This window comes from Notechis scutatus, chromosome 6 (genome assembly GCF_049901735.1).
Source record: "Notechis scutatus isolate UNSWTSFEM ecotype Mainland chromosome 6, rNotScu1.2, whole genome shotgun sequence".
NCBI lineage: Eukaryota > Metazoa > Chordata > Lepidosauria > Squamata > Elapidae > Notechis > Notechis scutatus.
In genome coordinates, this window is record NC_142014.1 from 51,688,666 (window position 1) to 51,701,687 (window position 13,022).

The following is a 13,022-nucleotide window of genomic DNA, read 5'->3' on the forward strand; positions in this document are numbered from 1 at the left end:
ATCTGTACCTTTGTCAATGAAACAGACATAGCTTTTATGTTTAAATAAATTTGAGCTTATGAGAAGTCTTAGGTTGGAAGACACTCATGTAATAACCTGGGAAGAATATGAAGTTTCTACAGTTTGTAGTTGAGGATGTGGCAAGATAAATACCTCAAGGACTGTTGGTTACTAATCACTGAAATAATAGTTCCCCAAATAACAAGTACATGCATATATTAATTGAAAGTGAGGATGAATTAAAAAAAAGCAAAATTGTCAAAATAGAAATGAAACTATTTGTATCTTTCAAGGAAGAATTGAAATTATGAAAACAAACAAGGCCATTGTAACTCCTATGTTTACATGGTGTGCTTGTACATGTATTCTGTGTGTGACTTTGTCAATAATACTTAAAAAGGCTTGTCTTGCTTTCAGTATTCTTGAAATGGTAGAAAACCGCACAAGACAATTGATCTTATGTATTAATCAACATGGAAGTCTTAAATTGTGATATGGAGAATTAGATATAAGAGGGGATCGGTTGATAGATGATGAGGGTAATTTTTAACATGCTGTACTGAGAGACAAATACCTATCAGATATAACTCAATGGCAATATTTACAGCTACAACATTAGTTAACGCTCAGTCTAGCAGCATTTTTAACTTCTGTGGCACCTGAGATACTAAAACAACTGGGTAAATCTTTTGAAACTTAAAAAAATCACACCATTAGTTTTTATAAGCACTTGTTTTTAATAAATCTGTTATGCAGCAGTTAAAAGATGAGTGGAATAAAGAATTAGAGCTTCCTGTATTGCTTAGATGGAGAGACTAATGGCAAGAATGTCAATTGCTCTTAAACTATGACTTCTATAACAAAAATAATATGTGGAATTTATTGGACTCCATTATGTTTGTATAGGAAAGGATTGTGTAAGACAGCATTTTGTTGGAGATGTAAGAGGACAATGCTTCCTTAAAATATATGTTTGTATAATGTCCTATGTACAACATCTTTACTACAGTAGGTTTTGGGAAAAATAGTGGACTATATAAACATGATGGTGACAAAAGCTAACGTTTTCAGAGGATAATATTATCTTGAATTACATACTTAGTACAGAATGTGGAACTTGAACTGAACAATATAAATGTTTTCTCTGAGTTCTTACTATTTTAAAAGCCTCATACTGCAATATTGGAAAGATAAATGTATATCCTCATTTACTTCATGGATTGAAGATTTGATTAAACTTGCTATGAGCAAATTGCATACAGACATAAACTTTGTTGGATAATTATAATGAAATATGGGACTCGTTTATACAACATACAGTAGGGGAAAATGATATATAATTGTATTAGTGTATATGTATAATGTTTATATTATACAACTATAGAATTATAGCTGTTTATTGCACTGACATATACTTTATATACATATATTTTCTGTTGTATTTCTTTGTACTCATTTTAAGTACATTATGTATCTTTTTTTACTACACATGTATGTTTGTGTCTTTTTTGTCATTTTTTATTAATTGAAAACTGGCTTAAGGCTTCTACCACTGAGCTTCAGCGAGAACATGCATGATAGTTGCTTTGCAAGAGATCAATCTTTAAATGGAAAAATTAAAAAAGTTAATTCAACATCCTGGATTGGTGGAGAGGAGGTCATATAGCTGTTATTATGGTGGCTTTTAGTTACTGGTATATGCAGTATTTATATCTATTTGCTAAATAATAAAGAACAAGTTACATAGTACAGCCACTAGAGGTCACAGGCTGTTAGGAAAATAAAGGGTGCTCTGTATCACTTTATAGCAGAAACACATTTGTAGATCTTTACTGACAGGTCTCTGGGTGATCTGCACTACATCAGCAAATAATTCTCTTTCCTAATTACTTAACCAGAGTAACAACAAAATGATTCCATCTCATACTACATGGTATAATTTGTAGTTCTTAAATGAAAACCAGTTCTGTTGGCCACTTGGTTTTTGTTTCAAAGGAATGTAAATTACATTTCTGGTATTCAAAACATATTTTTCTGAGAATTATTTAAGTAACATTTTTTGTACCAGGCTCCAGTTGGAAAGTCTAAAAAAATGTGACCAAAACCAGAGTAGATTCCAGAAAATAATAAAAAACAAAAACCCTAAGAAATTACTTACAATATGTCTTACCTTTAATAAATTAATGATGTTTAATTGTTTGACATTGTTTAACATTCATTGTTCTAACAAATACAGAGATTTAAGTTTGATTAGTTGTCACGTTTTCCCTATACCATGGATTCTTACTGCACAAGTGAATATGTGGACTGTATATATACTTTAGATAGACTGTAATTGACAATGTTGTGGTTTTTGTGTGTGTTTAGGTAGCATTATTTAATCAAATTATTGAACAATCCACTGAAGGATTAATCAGATCATGCTGATGCTGACAGGTTAAAACTGAATTTCAAAACTAAAATATAAAGATACAGGTAATAGGTAAAAATAGGTAAAAACATATTTTTAACATGACATAGAAAGAATTTTATAGTAGACCAGAAGTTAATATGGGTCTGCAATGTAAGACAACTGAAAAGACTAAAGCAATCTAATACATCAATCTAATACATGAACAGAATTATAGTATCAGTAATCTATCTGCATCACAATTTGCAGCCATACTGCTGTCTTGGAAAGATGCCAACAGACTGGCAAAGAGATGAACAAAAACTAAAGGGTTTGTGCATGGCTTCCCTGTTCCCTAAATTACTTAAGATGTTATTGAAACAAAGCCAGGATGTCAATTATTCACCATCTTGACCTTACTAGTTAAAATTCTCTTCCAAGGACATTCTGTGTCCTCTTCCTAACCACCTTATCCATTTTTCTACTAATATTCTACTTGTAAATATTTTTCCAGTCCACCAAGTCATAGGTATAATTTGTCTACAGGGAGTCCTAGAGTTATGACAATTGAGCCCAAAAATTATGCTGCTAAGTATAACATTAAGTGAATTTTGCGCCATTTTACAACCCTTCTTGCCGTAGTTAAGTGAATCCATTGCAGTAGTTCAGTTAGGTACATGGCTGTTAAGTGAATCTGGCTTCCCCATTGACTTTGCTTGTCAGAAGGTCGCAAAATGGGATCACATGAGCCTGGGATACTGCAACTATCATAAATATGAATCAACTGATCACGTGATCATGGGGATGCTACAACAGTCATAAGTGTGAAAAACAGCCATAAGTCACTTTTTTCAGTGCCGTTGTAACTGAATGGCCACTAAACAAATTATTGTAAGTCGAGGACTATGTGTTAAAATATGCTTTATATTGCATTTGGTATTGCTGAATGAGAATATGGGAGCTGTAGTGCAATTTGTATGAAAGGCATTTGGACCAAGAAGAGTGTGCAGAGGGTAAATCCTGAACCTGATTTAGGGTTTGAAATTATAATAAAGAGGATTTTCAGTTAAATCGGCAAAATCATCCTGGTGACATGAGTGAAGGTGAGATCAACTGTTTTCCATTTATCAAAAATGTCTAAGAAGAGACTTTCTGGAATATCAGAAGCAGACCATCCTAAAGCATGTCCAAGAAAGTTACATGCCTCTACAATACACATGTTGATGTACTATCCCTTTAAGAATTCCTCCATCTCCTTCCTCCCAGGGCCATGACAGCGTTTGAGTACTCTAACTTCACCTAGGGGCCATGATATAATTCCTATCTTCTAATTGGCTGCTTTCTCCTTCAGTCATTTTCTTTTTTCTTTTTTTTTTGCCTTCCCGCCCATCCCCCCCCCCCCCAACTCGCCACCCAGAGGCCGTTAACATTTCTAGTTACTCCGCAACCGTTGACGGGAACTGGTGTCGTTCATCGCTGTTCCTCCTTTTCATTGGCTATTGCAGCTTGTCAATTTTGAACTCCGGCAATTGATGGGCGGGAGCTTCCGCGGCGGTGAGAGAGAGGCTCCGAGCCGGCGGCAACGGCGGTGCTGGCCAGAGCGGTCTCTTTGCGCCTTACAGACAACTTTTCCGTCGGGGGAGGGGTCGACTTTGGAAGGCAAGGACGACCGCTAGGATGCATTCATGATCAGGTGAGTGAAAAGGGGCTGCGGTTTTGCACGAAGAGGACGGACCGGCTGCTCATCCCCTCCCACCCTTGGACTCTTCCATGTACGGGGCAGGGAACCGCCCCTCTGCCAAAACACAAACCGGGGCTGCTCGGGGTTTGGCCGGGATCGCCGCGCTCCTTCCGTTTCTCGCGATGTGAGGGACCGTGCTGGGCCGCCGCCCTTCATCCTGGGAACCTCCCGAGTGAACAGCCGCTGCCGGCGGACACTCTTGGTTTTTTTCCCTCCAGTGAGTCAGACGTGCGATCCCTCCCTCGGCGGCGGCCTTCTTCTCTAGCCAGTTCTTTGAATCGGCCTGACTCCGGGATGCCCCCTCGCCCTCTTCCCGTCTCCTGCAGGACCTCCTAATCAAAGAGTGTAGATCTCTTTCCCCATGGATCTCCTTCGGTGAACACCCTGCTCCTCTCCTCCTTTCCTAGGTGAGCTACGGGGCTTCTGTTCTCTGCTGTGACGCCTCCTGCAATCGGGTCACTCCATGCTTTTGCGTTTTGCCTCAACGCGTTGCTTCCTCGTTTCTTTCTGCCGTTGGAGGGGAAGGGTTTTTGTTAGTAAATGTTAGGCTGGTGGTCGACTGGGAAAAAGAATTCTTAACAAACTTTGGCTACAACGAAGATTTCCTTGGAGGTCTTTTTTAACGTCCTCCCTCCCTCCCTCCCCAATCGTTTAATAATACAGGCATTGAAATATTCTGAATCTGTATGGGGAGTACTGGATCTGCGTGCTGAAATTCACAGCATCGAAAGATTGCAGCGAAGAGATACAAAAAAAAAAGGCTATTTGCTGCCCTATAGCGATCCTCTGGAGTTTTGCAGGTCACGTATGGTATGTGACACATATAGTATGGTTGCTGTGCAACACCACCACATGCAGGCTTCAGTTTCAAAAATATATTGGGAAGAACGTTCTTTTTCTAAATACTGGAATATAGTAGGCAAAAGTGACCTATGATTGGTTTAATGGGCTACAGACTATTAGGCGTTATTTGCCTAGTACTGTTCACATTGTACTGCATACCTTGATAACCATAAGAATAGCCTTTTCTGTAAAAATAGGTCTTATGCCGCTTTCATGTGAATGCATTTATTGTACTTTGTACTTTCATATTATTCATACTATGTACACATTCTAAAGTGGACTGTTAAGCCACTAGATTTGTTAGTTTTTCTGATATGATTTCTTCCCTTTGCAATACCACACATGCTTGTCTCAGAAGTGCATATTTCTACCTGCTTCTGTTGATGGAATGGTTTCTCAGAACATTCCTTTATTTAAAAGTATATGATTAAGGTTCCATTTATCAGGCAACATAACCGGATATTGACTGTAGTTGTTTGTTTCCATGAAAATTATCCTAAAGTGCAGCTCATTTGCTTTAATGAGCACATCAGTAAATGGTACATTAATAATTTATTGCTTTGGATTAGGTACTAAATAAAATGTTAAAATATTTTGATACTAGCAAGTTGAGAAAGCAAGATCTAGATTGCCATTCTCTATTCCATCTCAATAATTTAGTTTTCCTCATCTAAACAATGTTCTTCAGCCATACTTGTGCATTTTGTACATATCTTATGATAATGTGATGACCTAAATATGAAAGATACCTAAAAAAATAATTTGCATATTTCTGATTAAGATGTTGAATTATATGCAAAAATGGATAACGACATAATATATTTTGGAATTAAATATATGAGAACTATCTATTAGTTATAATGGATAAAAAGTAAAACAATGATTTTGACTGCGTAATGTTTTCTTTGTTGTCTTCTGCAACTTCTCCAAAAGGTATATTTTATTTTAAGAATTATTTATATATCTTCTCAACATCCCTCTTTGGTTTGGACATATATTTTTTTAAAACCTTGACTATGCATTCATGTGAACATCAGCAGCAACTGATTATACAGAATAATAGCTGTAGCATATGTGAACCCACTGGCATATTTACTGTTTTGAATCCTAAAGTAATTGAAATAAAGGAAATTTGGAATGAAAATACTTCCAAAGTGCTTGTAAAACACATATTTTTCTGAATTTTAATTGTTAAATTAGGTACAAGGTAATATTCTGAAATATACAGTATATGGTATTTACTACTTACATATTTGTGAAAAAAGGAAAACATCAAGGTTTAACTGCTCTATGCAGTAAGAATATTAAAATTATGTTAACTGTTGTTTATGTGCTCAGCCATGTAACTGTGTATCTTCAATTTTTTGGCATATTGCGAAGATTCTGTAAGATCTACAGAAATAATATAGTTCATAACATTATCTTTGAAGTTTTCAGAAAAATGAATTGTGAATTAATGGTGAGTGCAACCATGTATGCTAACAGTTTCTAACTATTTGTTGTAGGAAGTTGGTAAAACTAATAACTGCTATTCTGCAATTATTTAGTTGTCTATAGTTTTCAATATTTGTGCAACATTACAGAAAAGTACACAGTTTGGTCTTACTGGATTCAGAATGCAGCATTCTTCATGGCTGTGGAATTCAGAAACTAAACAACATGCACTCCTTAATTTATTTATATTATTTATTTTCTGTTCTCTGCTGCATAGACTTTATTTTTCTTTATATCAATCTAATATTTTATCCATTGGAGTGAACTTTAGATAGGTTTATTCTCCTCTTCTTTTCTGTTTTAATATATTTTAAAACTATATGCATATATTTTAAATTGTATATTGCAGCAATATATGTGGAAATAAGTTTGAACTCAGTAGAACTTACTTCTGAATTAGCTCATATAGTGTTCTGCTGCATGTATATTAGGTAGTCCTTGTCTGGTGACTGCCTCAGACAGCAATTGTTCACAGTTATGACACTGATAAAAAAATAACATGTTTAGAAAAACATGGAGGCTTATGAAGTTTTATAATTAAGAAAACTAGATGCGGCATTCCTTTATGTAGAAAGGAAGTTGCAGTTAAAGCTGAGTTAATTTAAAATTAGTGAAACAAGATGATGATCTTTGGGGAATTTTAGATTAAAAATCTAATGAGGGAAACTTTTGGAATAGTTACTTGAAAGTATGTACTAGGCATTCATTCTCTATAGTCAGACAATATCTGTTTTCTTTTTAATAGCATGACAGTTATTGTCATTATGAACTCTGTGTGATAAAGGGAAGGAATGTCTGACTACATGACGTGTGATGTTTGAATGTAGTCATTCTTTTTCAGCTGAAAACTGTCTGAAAATTACAAACTAATTTAAAAACTTCTGAAAGTGAAACTCATTCTTTTGCACAGTTGCTATTCTCAGCAGGATGTTCCACTCCATAAAGATGATAGTGTCTCCTTTGAAATGCACTTTTTAAAGAAAGTTGTATGAATCAATTCGTTTTAAATCTTAATAGTTCAGATATTAATCCTTCTAAAATTTAACTATTAATAGAATTGACTAATAACTCATCTATAGGTAGTTTGATTGAGCTGATAAAAATATTTCCCATATTTTGTAGAAATACAACATATTTAGTAGAATACAGTATAAATTTCTGAAGATGTGCTGAAATTGCTTAGAGCAAACCATTGATGCTAATGATATATTACATTTCTATACCATCAGCTATTGATTTGTTGTTTGTATTGGATTATGTGTTTTGGCTGTTTGGCTATCAAGGAAGAAAAAATCATACAGATTACAATAATGCTGGTTTTAAGGGCAAAGTACAGAATCTTTGAAACCACGACAGGAACTCTCAACTTTTATTTCATGAGTTAACTGAACAAGATTTCCTTGAACAATTTGTCACTTTTCCTTGTTTTATGAGTGGGGAGAAGACAAATAAAATCCAAGTTCTTGTATTGAGATCAGAGACTTTTTGAGCGCCAGCTGGAAACTTTCCATGTTGCTCAGCTACTCTGAAGCTCTGACTCACAAGTAGTGGAAGGCAGATAACCCATTGTAATTGTTGAAATAGCAACAGCTTGGCCTGGACATGTAAACAGTGATATATAAACATTTCCACTGAATTGAGAAATTTATTAGTAAGACAAGACTTCTACGTCTTTTCAAGATGAAGTTATGTTCTGAGAAGAAAAAATTCCATTCCCCTCTTACCCTCTCATAATCTCATCCTGTTTAGATGGGAAACAGAATATCTCTATTCTGTTATCAACTCTAGTAATGAGAATGAAAAGTAATGAAAAATTTATGCACATTTTAATATTTGATCATGGAATCCATATAATAAAAATAGTACCCTTGCATGGATAGGGAATAAAAAGTATATTGGGGACTTTTAGTAGAATTTCTCAGGTGTAGATCAGCGTAAATGTATGATTCTTGATAAAAGTAGCAAATAAAAAAATAGGTTGAAATATTTGTCTTGGCTGTTTTCAGTTGCTGACATTGTCTTTAAGAATACCGGAAGAGTCCGGCTGGATCAGGCAAAAGGCCTATCTGACTTACTGTTTTTAGAATCATTGCAAGCTCTATAATATTCATCTTGAAGTGCAATGGCTAGTGTAACAATGCTCCAATTGTGATTTTACCACAGACTTACATAAGAGCAATTATTTGGGTGCTAGTTCTAGCTTCAGTTTCTTAATGATCATAATAATGAAAATTGCCTTTTTTACAGCAATAGAACACATGGGTTGACATATTATTGAAGAGTCCACTATAATTCTATAAACAAATTTGGATTCTTTTGTGCCAGCATGCATTACGTTGTATAGCTTTATATTGAAATGCATCTGCGTTTGAAGTCCATTCACCCAATTTGGACACTTTACAATCCATTTTAATTTTATCATTGTGAATAGTTTGGTATTGTTTGGAGTCATGTTGGTTATTTTTCAGTTGCGGGGAACAGATGTCAGTGTTAAAGGGACACTTATTTTTTGTAAAAAGGTTAGCAATTTCATATTTAAATAGTTTGACAGTTTATTAATTGATTGTATTTATTAAACAAAATTATATAACTGCCCAACTCATAGTGACTCTAGATAAAGCACAACGTTAAAAATCCACAGTTAAAATTCACAGTTTAACCTCCTCCATTTATATAGCTATCCTTCTCAATATGTGACTCTCAGCAGTTCACAAATAAAAACATTATAAAAACACCAAAATAATATAACAATAAAACAATAAAGATAAAAGCATATTAAAAAAACAATCACAAAATCCAAAACCCACAGCTGACATGAGCACCTCAATATAGTGCTTGAGTATATACTATCTAAATTAGGTGATTACTTATTTTGAATTTCTCAATTTGCCATATAACATAACTTATTGTTATTTTTATCTCAGTTCTTCTAATTTTCCTCTTGGAAAAGTTGGATATTGGACTTAAGTTTCAATGTTAAAAGCAGAAGTGTTCAGTATCTTTCCTCCTCATGTAGCATATTTTTAATTACCTTTGCCCTTCAGTGACCTTTCAATTGGGTTCCTATTTCAGATACATTTGTTGTTTGAAGAACACACAGCAAAGAGCATTGAGACAAAGGTGGGGGGAGTTTGCATCTTTTATTGATAAAAAGATTGCATTTTTGCCAAAGTTGCAAAGTTGTGTAGAACTTCAGGTTGTTGGTTTTTTAAGAAGGTTTCCTTGCCTTTAATAGTTGTGATGCTGCTCATTAACCACTGTAGTGTCCTCTTGGACTTCATAAATGTTTCCTCATTTTAAACATAACAGTCTAGCTGAGATTCTGTTACCTTTTCTGAAGTCAAATCAAATTGGATTGGAAGTTGAGCCATGACAACTGGACTTATTTTCTTTTTTTGGTTTGAAACATTTCACTACTTATCCAAGTAGCTTCTTCAGTCTGAAGAAGCCTGAAGAAGCTACTGGATAAGTAATGAAATGTTTCAATCCAAAAAGAAAAAAAAAGTCCAGTAGCCATATGTCTCAACTTCTAGACAACTACCTGGATGACTAAGAATCTTTATAGAACATGTTAGACTTTCTCAGCAGTACTTCCTTAAACATTAAAAGGTGTAACATTATGATAACTATTCCAGTCAGTTCAAGTATGTTTAGATCTTTAGTGAGATTCTGGATATTGCAACATTTTAACATCCAGTGTAGCATTGGTTTCTTCACTCTTCCAGCACAGTATTTTATAAAATATATAGAAAATTGGTATGTTTATTATACCAGTATCAATAGTTTTCTAGAGTGTGGGAGGATAATTGAAATAGTTCGTTGCTATTATTTTTTAGATGTCTCTCTAATTTCATTATTTTTCTTACTGCTACAGCTAGTTGCTATTTTACCAAATGTGTGTGCAATTTGATTGATGGTTGTAAAATTTTGTGGCATAAAATTGCAATCAGTATTATCTGAGATACTATATATCAGTATTACTAAATGAGAACCACCCAGAGTTTCTGGGAGTTGGGTGGCATATACATATAATTCATTACACATACTTCAGAGTTGGCAGTTCATAGGAATTGCTCTGTAATCAGCTCCACCCCTGGGAAATCACTTTACATTTACCTCCATTCTGATATTATATTTTGCAGCCCATGCCTAAGGTAACTAAAATACTATCAGCATTTTTCCTTTACTGTTGAGGTACTTTTGAGTAAAAAGACCCATCCCTATCAAGATAATATAAGGCATAATATATTAGGCATAACTCTATATTTCCACTCTTGATGACCCAAGTGATGCTGTGGCTGCCCTTTTGTGGTGCCTTGGAGGCTGTGGGACCTGGATGGGGACAACAGGCTTTGATTGCATCCTGGTAGGACTGAATGACTTTGGGTACATGCGGCTCCAGGATCCAGGACTTTATCATCTTTGATTCTTGATGTGGTGCCACTGCTCCAGAAAGACCCAGTCCGCAAGTTGGGGATGCTCCTAGACTTGCGACTCCTGTTCGAGGAGCAGGTGGCAGTTGGGGCTAAGAGGGCCTTTGCACAATTTGGTGTTGTGCACAATTTGGTGTTGCAGCTTTTTCCTGGATCAGGATTCCCTGCGCTCAGTCATTCAGTCCTTAGTCATCTTACAGCTGGACTATTGTAATGGATTACATGGGGCAACTCTTGAAGAGCATTTGGAAGCTACAACTTGTGCAAAGTGCGGCAGCGTGGGTAGTTTTTGGGGCCCCAAGAATGGCCCCCGTAACACCATTGCTCTGTGAGCTGCTTTGGTTACCAGTCTGATTCTGGGTGAAATTCAGGTATTGGTGATCGCCTTTAAAGCCCTTCATGGTATAGGCCTAGGTTATCTGAGGGATTGTCTCACTCCACTGGGATTGGCCCGTACCACTCATGCCGGCAGAGGAAGCATGCTGTGGGTCCTGTCAGCCTGATTATTCTGGCTGACAGGGTCTAGGACGGGCGGACCTTCTCTGCTGTTGCTTGTGCTTTCTGGAACATCTTGTCCCCCAATGTGAGGTTGGCCCCAACCTTCCTACCTTTTAGTAAGAGCCTAAAGGTGTGGCTTTGTCAGTTGGCTTGGGGTCCCAGTGAACAGCGCAATGGAGGTGGTTGATTGAGTAAAAACAGATCCCACCTCCCATCTCTGCCCCTCCCCTCCCCATGTGTCCATGGTTTTAGTGTTTAATTTTAACTTTGTTTTAACTATATGTAACTGTAAGCTGTCCTGTAAGCCCTATGATAAGCAGTCAATAAATTTAATAAGTAAATAAATAAATCTATTATTGCTCTTTCTAGCATATGTCCAGTATATGTGCTGTCCATTTATTTAGTGTATGGCAAGTATAGGTCTGTATGATATGCAGACTATTTATTTATTTATTTATTTATTTATTTATTATTTATTTATTTATTTATTTATTTATTTATTTAATTTGTCAATTGCTTACAAGATAATAGGTATAAGTATATACATAGTTATGAGTACATGAAATGGGTACATATAAGAAAAATAAAAGAAACAATAGGACAGGGACGGTAGGCACGTTGGTGTGCTTATGCACGCCCCCTACAGACCTCTTAGGAAAGGGGTGAGGTCAATAGTAGACAGTCTAAGGTTAAAGTTTTTGGGTTTGGGGAAGAAACCACAAAGTCAGGTAGAGTATTCCAGAGATTGATCACTCTGTTGCTGAAGTCGTATTACCTGCAATCAAGTTTGGTGCGGTTAACCTTGAGTTTGTATCTATTGTGTGCTCTTGTGTTGTTATGGTTGACAGGTAAGTCGTTGCAATGTATGATTTTATATACCATACTTAGATCAGACCGAAGACGGCGTAATTCAGGGTTTTCTAGGTCTAGAATTTCAAGTCTGGTGGCATAAGGTATTCTGCAACAAGTAGAGGAGTGGAGAACTCTTCTTGTAAAATATTTCTGGACTTTCTCAACTGTGTTAATATCAGATACGTAATGTGGGTTCCAGACTGATGAGCTGTATTCGAGTATTGGTCTGGCAAATGTTTTGTATGCTCTAGTTAGTAGTGTGATATTACCAGAGAAAAAGCTATGTAAGATTAGGTTAACAACTCTTAATGCCTTTTTGGCTATGTGGTTACAGTGGGCTCTAGCACTTAGATCATTAGAGATGAGTATTCCAAGGTTCTTTACAGAGCTTGGATCATCAACAAGGTCTTGACTATTCAGCTTGTATTTTATTTTCTGATTTTTTTTGCCAATATGTAAGACAGAGCATTTATTTGTTGAGATTTGAAGTTGCCATTTGTTTGACCATTCTGATACATAGTCAAGATCTTTTTGAAGGGTAGCAATATTGTCTGTGGTATTGAACAGCTTTACATTATCAGCGAAGAGAACGCAGTTGCTCTTAATGTGATCACAGCGGTCATATATGTAAAGTATGAAGAGAGTTGGTCCTAGAACAGTGCCTTGGGGGACACCACTATTGACAGGTACAGAATTTGATAGGCCACTCCCAATTTTGACCATTTGTTGTCTGTTTGACAGGAATGCTTCTATCCAGTTATGCAGTTGTCCA

General features: G+C 35.9%; 1 protein-coding gene across 4 annotated transcripts in view; it reads left to right on the forward strand.

Annotated features, from left to right (window-relative positions):
- Positions 1–3,913: 3,913 nt before the first annotated feature.
- Positions 3,914–13,022, forward strand: part of MRTFA (myocardin related transcription factor A) — a 78,712-nt gene continuing 69,603 nt past the window's right edge. For 2 of the 4 annotated variants that reach the window (XM_087968284.1, XM_087968285.1), the window contains exon 1: positions 4,202–4,537. The gene's annotated coding sequence lies outside the window, so the exon portion shown is untranslated. Of the gene's footprint in view, positions 4,083–4,201; positions 4,538–13,022 lie in introns of those variants that run through there. The other 2 variants (XM_026694825.2, XM_026694826.2) reach the window with 2 other exon arrangements.